Consider the following 8,303-nt stretch of genomic DNA (forward strand, 5'->3'; position numbering starts at 1 on the left):
TTGTTGTGAGACCCGAAAACATCCAGTGACTCCAGGATTGAGTGTTTTCTGCATCTGCATTTTTTTTTCAGAACTTCAGTGCTTATGTCTCAGCAGGGATTTCATGCATCATCTGGACTAATTAGTTTTGAGGTTTGCTGTTGTGAGACATTTTCATCACACTGAAGTTAGGTTTGTTTTTGTTGTCAATTAAGGTAATTGGAAATAAAAAAAAAAAGGCAAATGAAATGACTGGCCATTTGATTGAAGAGAATCCACTGTTAATGTTATTTTTCATGGTAAAATAATTGAATGCCAGTTTGTTGAGGTTTAGTTACTAACAACAAAAATTTTCAGTAAATTTCAGAAATGCAAAAATTATTGATGTATAAAAATGTCAACATGGTGGCACACCGGTTAGCTTTTCTGCTTAGCAGCGCGAAGGTTTGATTCTTTTTTTGCACGGTTTTCCTCCGGGGTCTTGGGTTCCCTCCCAAAAACATGCAGTAGGTAAACTGAAGACGCTTAGGTTCCCCAAATATTTGACTGAGACAATAAACATTTTTATGTTTCTATATGATTTATGAATGAGGGTGTGAATGGTTGTATGTCACTATATTTGGTCTTGTGATCGATGGGCATCTCTTTTAATTCACAGTGAAATGACCAAACCCTGTCTCTGGACTAATGACCCTCTCGATCTTGCGTGCAGGATAAGCTGTATGGATAATCAATGAATGAGTGCATACAATCAAAATACAAATGGGGTCCAAAATCCTTTATCCTTGATGGTATTAAAGTCAAAAGGGATCTCAACTTGTGTTAAGGGACAAGTTATATATTTCACTGTTACTACATGAATTATTTTCTCAAAAAGTTTAATATTAGCTGTTTTTTGACAATCACATATGCAGTAGACTTTTGACAGTGCATCCCAAAACTGTAAAGGTAGACAATGTGTTGTTTTTCTGCATGATCATGGATAGAAATGCTGACCGAAATTCCATTTTTATTGATGCTTTTCACAACAGAAATGTGAATGACGTAGTGACAGTGCAACTTCAGGCATGCCCTTTTCTTAAGAGTCCAAGGCTCACATCAGCTGGATTGTGTGCTCCTTCCTCAGTATATTATACAGGCGTCGCAGTCCAGGCCCCTCTGCCCTCATAAACACATCCAGAAGGGAGTGATTATTTCTCAAGATGTGGAGATCGAGCACTTGCCAGTTCATGCCTTTTTATAAGTGTTTTGGCATGACAGCGTGTTCCATCTCACAATGCGTTTGTTCCTCTTGTTAGAGGAATATGCTTATCCCAAGCGCCCTGCAATCCATGTCTCTGCCACTTTGGGAAAAACAGCATCACTCCTTTCTTTGTCTGTGTATTTCTCTAATGAAATGGACCATATCAAGTGTCCCCAAATCAGTAACAGTTTTGCAGGTCATAAAAGTGGCATCTCCTCTAATCTGCAGTGACATTACCGTACCCGCATTCTTTTGTGCTGCAACATCAGGAATGCATTTCCATCTAATACGAGGCTTTTAGCCACGTTCATGCATATTTGAGGGGACCAATTTGTCCCCAGATTGTGAAATTTGAAGATGTAATAAATCAGGACATTTTACTTGGATATTATGAGTGGTTGGACTGTGGGCTTTAGAGAAGAATAAATATATATACACTGTATGTGTGTGTGTGTGTGTGTGTGTGTGTGTGTGCGTGTATGTGTGTGCTTGCGTGCGTATGTTTGCAGGCATGTGTGTTTGTGTGTGTGTGCATGCTTGCTAACATTTTTTTTCCAGCTTTGGATAGTTTGTGTGAAAAAATGCCAAGAAGCAAGTAAACTATTAGAAGTCATAGAGTGTTGATGCAGTTCTGAAAGGTCATCTGTATTACTGCATCCCCTTTTGTTTAGATCAGCATTTATTTCTAAATGCTATTTGTCTCAGTGTATTTGTTTTCTATTAATGCTACGCATCAAAATGATGATTCTGCTGCAAATTCCATTATCCAACGAAATGCACTATCGGCTGATGACATTCATATCAGATTGAAAGATCCTTCGATGGAAATTCTTCTCACAAATGCCACGCTGTCAGGGGGAAATTTTGAAATATGCAAGAGCCTTAGAAAATCATTAAACTGAACAAATATGCACGGTAAGATGCATACTTCAGGTGTTTTTTGTTGTTCTTTTCATTATGTCTTCATTATTCACTGGTATCCATAGCATCTGCAGTGAGACAGGAAAACAGGGAAAGGTTGGATAATGAAATCATCACATCTCCTCAAAGGGCATCTCATTTATGAAAACCTATCATTTTAATTATATCATGGAGGCACAGCTGGCACTTCTCCCAAAATGCTACCTATAGAATCAGTCACACAAGATCAGGCTCAGCAAATATTTATTTTCTCAAAACTAAATGGGGCCCCGGGGATATTATCCTTCATTCCACTTAGGCTTTTTTAACTTCAAAGCTACTGCTGGGAATCAGTGAAATATTTTACCGGGGGAAGAGCATGTACTTGTCCCGTGAACAAGTTCTACAAACAAAAAGGAGCATAATTACACTTGTCGGTAGAGTTTTTCATCACTAATTTATCATAAATGTTGATTTGTAAAGAAAATAATTAATCAAATCTGCATAGCAACAAGTCAGAATAATGTTATACTCTACTCTGGGAGCTTTATTTCCCCTGGCCGAGAACTATCCCTCACCGTCAACATTATGGAGGAATGTGCTGGCTTCATAGATACAGACCTCATAAATTAAAACGTGTAGACAAATTACTCATAATGGCAAAAATTCAGATGAAAGAAATTTGAGCTGTGTATTTAGCAGCAAGCTGTTTGACCCTCTGGCTCCATGTTGGAGCTTTTTATCACTGTGTTGTTTCCAGGACTCCTCAAACAAACTCACACACTTGCTTATTTAAATCCCCATTGAATATGTGTTTGTGGAAAGAAAGGAGATATCCTGTATAGAGAATACTTTTGCAGACAATTCGTGGGACTTTGTTCCCGAAGACCATTGCTCCTACACCAACCCAGATTGTCTCTGTGTTTGTTGGCTTTTAAGTGGGCGAATTTATTTCCAATTGGGTCTTTTTCTCCTCTCAGAGTGTTGCCAGGCTGTGGTGGTATTATTACACTGTAAGCTGACAGTCAAGCAGAGACCCAGGTCATACATGCAATTAAAATACTCAAGGTATCCAGAATTCCATACCTCAGACTGTGGTCGGATTTTATGACACTAATGAGCCATCCTGCTTGTGATATGGACAGGGGGTGTTTCCTTTGACAGCATGCATTCTTGGTTTATTCAAAGCTTTCACCACCTCTCATGATTCATGTCATCAAGATGGTTGTTTTTCAGAGTTCCCAGAATGAGTTTAGGAACTATAATTGTGCAGGTTGTGTTTGTGTTTGACGAACAATCAGACACCCTAACCACAGGGTTTCGAGCAGGATAATTGGTCTACATGGCCAGAGAGATACCAAATAATTAGTAAATAACAATTTGCCATATTTTCTTTTGTGCAGCACCACATTAGATAATGTTAAATGCAAATCTTATAATGGGATAATATCCATGCATTTATGACCAAAGTGCAGGAATTTAACATAACATTATATTATGATACTACAAATGTACTATATTTCTAAAGCAGCAAGTGGCACTGGAGACAAAATAAGATTAAATTCACTCATGCCATTTCATCCTAAAAGCACTTGTTTCCACTGTTCCCAAATAAAACCTTTGAAAATTGAGTTTTAAAGCAATGGTCAGGGATTGATAAGCATCTGAATGATGAGGGGGGGGAAGCATCTCGTGATTTGTTTTTCAAAAACCAAACCCAAAGTTGCAATTGCTGCCTTTTTGACAATATTCTTCTCTTTGCATCAGGAAGCGCACTTTTTGGAAAACCAATCCAACTCTGATGTTTGCATCCTCTCAAACAAACCATTCAGGTGAGGCCCAAACATTTTCAGGTATTCCGTGCACATGTGAATGTCGGCTCGAGTACGAAAAGTACCCTGATTCTTTTCAGGTTTGTTTTTGTTTTTTAAGCTAGAACATTATGGTTAAACCCATTTACCCCTCAAGAGTTTTATGAGTTCATCTATATTGTGTGAGAGCTATTTTCCCATTACCATAGTTTCCTCTGGTGATGGGCAGTTCTGTTGGTATCACTCAAATATGTCGCTATATTTGCTTTGCAATGATTCCCAGTTGAGGTTTCCAGCACCATCGCAGCTTCAGACTCATATTACTCCTGGTGACAGTTTCTTCTCATCTCAACGGTCCAACGGGAGAAATCTCTGCTCGTACCTTCCATTTCTGTATTTCCTCAGAGTGAAAAATCAGCTTCCTGTTTACACTGGCATGGCAAGTGGTTATGACATTTTCGGACATGTAATGAGCGATGCTGATCAATTGGGAGATTGTTAACATTCTAAATTGTCATTTTCACTTGAACATGTATTTGGTCCCAGAAAAACAGTTTTTGGAAGTTTACTTTAAGATGAGTAATAATAAATCTGCACTTTAGACTGAAAAACCGCAAACCGATCCTCACTAACACCGCTTTCCTGCACGGGATTCCTGTTTTATTAATGATTTTAGACATTGTTGGTAAAACAGATTGCGGTCCATTACAGAAAAAAAAGTAAAAAATAAAATAAAAGACTGCAGACCATAACAGAGGTAACTCTCAAGTGTTTGATACCATTCAAATGGGATTTAAAAGTATACTTGTATCCTCAAGTACGCACCATGAGCCAAAGGCAACACCTGTGACATGAGTTGTATGTGAATGCGTGTATTTGTTTTTCTTTGACACAATGAATCATAGCCAGTAATATCCGTAGGAAAAGGAATTACGCTTCCAGTGTCTTGATCCTGTCTCTTCTGATCTGAACTTACTGATCTGAATTTACCAAAAGAGGGAGATGATGGGAAATTTGTCTTTTCACTCCATCCATGTGAGCTTGTCTTCATTTGCCAAATACCCATGGTGAGATAGAGCCCAGAAGAGGGAAACAGGAATGCTGGAGGAATGGTAGCTTTAAAAATGTACTTACTGTAATGGAAAGCAGACAGGAACAACTCTGAGCTGCTATTATTGACCACCGGTTTGCTTTGGTTTCCTGTCGTACCCCTGCAGGCTACAGACACATGAATATGTGAAAAGGGAAAGGGACTCCCTCTAAACGTCTATCAAAACCCTATCTATCCAATTATTGGCATTAGATCTGGGATGTCCAACCAACGGCAGCCTCCAATGAGAGGAGGTGCAGCCCATGGCGATGCCCGTGATATTCCAACCATGTGGACAATGAGTCAATTAAAAACAGCCCCTCAATGGCTGGCAGACCTTCAAGACAGGAAAGTCATTGGATATTTATTCAGTGACACTGCACTTGGAATGAATTCACAAGAGGTTTCAGTCCATTTGAAGAAGATGAGAATACAACGGAGTAATTGAAGCAAGAAATATAATCCCCATCTTTTGAAAAGATGGACATAGTATGAAAATTTAACTCAATTCAATATTTTTTTTCATAAAATTGTGTTGGATAGGCACACACTCAAAGGGGATTCTTTTCTGAACACATTTCACCATTGATAGTTGCCAGAGGGTAACACTTTTTCTGTTGTATGAGAAGCGCATTGAAAAAGCAGGAGAAAGAATCTGTGTATCATTGTGCGTGACTGTATCCGTGCATATGTATATGATTGTTGGAGAGGAATGAGAAAGAAAAAAAATGTGGGGGGAAAAAAATCACAAGAAGAGAAGTGGTGCAAAAATAAAACACAAAAAAAAAACAAACAAAAATAATGAAATAAAATGCTTTGGACACCTGTTCAAAGACATGTTGCTATTTCTCTACCATGAGAAAAACATGAGTCACACTGGCATAGGATCAGTTGATTGGAGGTGTGTCATCTAGCAACCCCGACATCTCTGACAGTTAGCGATCCCACACAACAATCTATTTTAACCACAACAACAACACAATTCAGTGTGCAGAGAAGCTGTGCTTGACACAAACCTGTCCGGCGCTAACAAGAGCCAGACGCATCAGCCTGAGTGCTATTCTTGGCAGTTTCTACTGGTCGTCTCTGACAGACAGATCACAAAGCAAGGCCATGAAGACTACCAGAGGGATTTTACTTCAACCACTACGGTGGTTAGTGAATGCAATGATTGTTTTTTATGTTATTGTTACAGATTGCGGCTCCCAGTTCTTCACGAATGGAAGCACGGGACTGCGGGTTAACTTCAGACAGATGGACTGGACGTCAGAGAGATAGTTTCAATGTCTCTCTGATGTCAAACATTTCTCTTGAAAATGGCAAAATATAAATGGCAAGAGATGGGAACGTTTCCTGCTGTGTTGCCATTCACATATTGGCATTTGGAAGATCTTTTTCTGCCAAATCGAAACCTGTAATATGGATGGATCACTATTGGATTGGTCTTCAACCCAACACTGTGTGTTAACACTCAACTGTTTTGATGGCCTGCCAGTTGATATTCATAAATTAGTGACACATAAAATGAGAAAACATAATAAAGTGATAAACCACTAAAACCAACTTGATGACTACTTCCCTCTTCCCTCACTTTCCCAGGAGCAGGACTTGGGATAGCTGACTGAGTAAACCCCCTCTCCAGCATCTGTTTCAGCTCCTCCAGGGGACCTCAGTGTGTTCTCAGGCCACTTCATTGTCTCTCCAGCATGTTCTAGGTCCATCACAGGGCCTCCCGCCGGTTCTTTGTGTCTGGAATATTTTCAAAAGGAGGCATCTAGTAAGATACTTAAACCACCTCAGCTGGCTCCTCTTGACTTGAAGAATCAGCGTCCATGTTTGCGCTCCTCACCCCCACAAAGGCTAAGCCCGGGACAACCTGCAGAGAACTCTGATGAGGTTGCTGAGATTCCTCATGGAGTAGATGTATCCATCTTGCTATCATACTGATATTAGTTTCTGTTTCATTTCTTCAAAGCCGAGCTGATGATACCAAATTTTGCTGCATAAGAATGTGGCGCAATATTAACATATGAAGAAATGTAAATATCATTCAGGGTCGGAGAAAATCCCCATTTGCATTTGGATACGTTTTCATCAAACTGAAATTAGACTTCACGTCATGACTTAATGCATTCCTTGGAAAGGTGAAACTGTGGCTACGTGTTCAAAAATAAAGATTAATACTCCCGAAGCATCATTGCAGCAGCTTTACCAAAGATGACATTATTTACCTTTTTCAGGTTTTGCAATAGATGCTCATCCTTTAAATTGTAATTTTTATGAGCAATAAAGTTTGCTTTTATTTTTTAATGAATTAACTCACATCCTTTCTCACTTGGACAGCATTTTGATGGGAACTGCCGCAATCAATATATTTATTGATTTATATTTTTATTATTCACCCTTCTCAGGACTGAATTGAGTATCAAATTTATCAAGTTAAGTCCAGCGGCAAGTCTGTCGAGTTGAGTGACAACTCGATTTGAATCCTCAAATAAAATTTAAATATATTTTCAGACGTTTCAAGATGCAAGAGCTATGAGTTCTCTCAGCACCTGAAACAGCTCACATCACTTTAGATTTCAGAAGCCGCTCACTTCAAGACCTTGTCATATCTATCACCACCTATGACCTCTTATTTAAGTGGATCCTCAAGCGGCTAAAATGAAGTTGTGCAAGATAGAAATTTCAACATTATACCTTACTTTTTAGTCTGTTTTGTTTTGTTTGTAGATCAGAAATATCGGTGGAAGCCGGACATCTGCAGATCAATCGCAGAGGTTTTGGAGGATTTGTTTGCTCTCCTTCCACGTACTTCGTAATTCCAGAGAATGTTAAAATAGCTGATCAAACACTCTTCTGGATGCAAATAACAAGACCAGCAGCCAATTGGAGAAAAAGAAATGTGTGACATTGCACTGAAAATAAGAAAAATGTGACAGATAACATGTTTTCATCAAATCTTTTCAGTTGTAATGTAAGCACATTTTTCTTCTTTGCAAAAGCTTTAATGGCCTTTTTGGTTCAACCTTTAAATCAAATAAACCCTACAGATCCTTCTATACTGATATAATGGCATTTTGAGAGGGAACTTTCCACAGTAGCTGCAACAACATGTTTTTACAAAACACCTCAGTAGTAGAAGACATTCCTGTTCCTCTGTCACCGTTGGCCAGTCCTTGTATCAAACCTGCCTTCCATGCATTTAGATTCTATTAATTAATTGCGAAATCAGAATGAGTAAGCAGCTGCCCGCGCCGATCAGTCGGGTGAAAAGCAA

Source organism: Fistularia commersonii, chromosome 4 (assembly GCF_037954325.1).
Source record: "Fistularia commersonii isolate RoL2024-O1a breed Wild chromosome 4, RoL_Fcom_v1.0, whole genome shotgun sequence".
In the NCBI taxonomy this organism is placed as follows: Eukaryota; Metazoa; Chordata; class Actinopteri; order Syngnathiformes; family Fistulariidae; genus Fistularia; species Fistularia commersonii.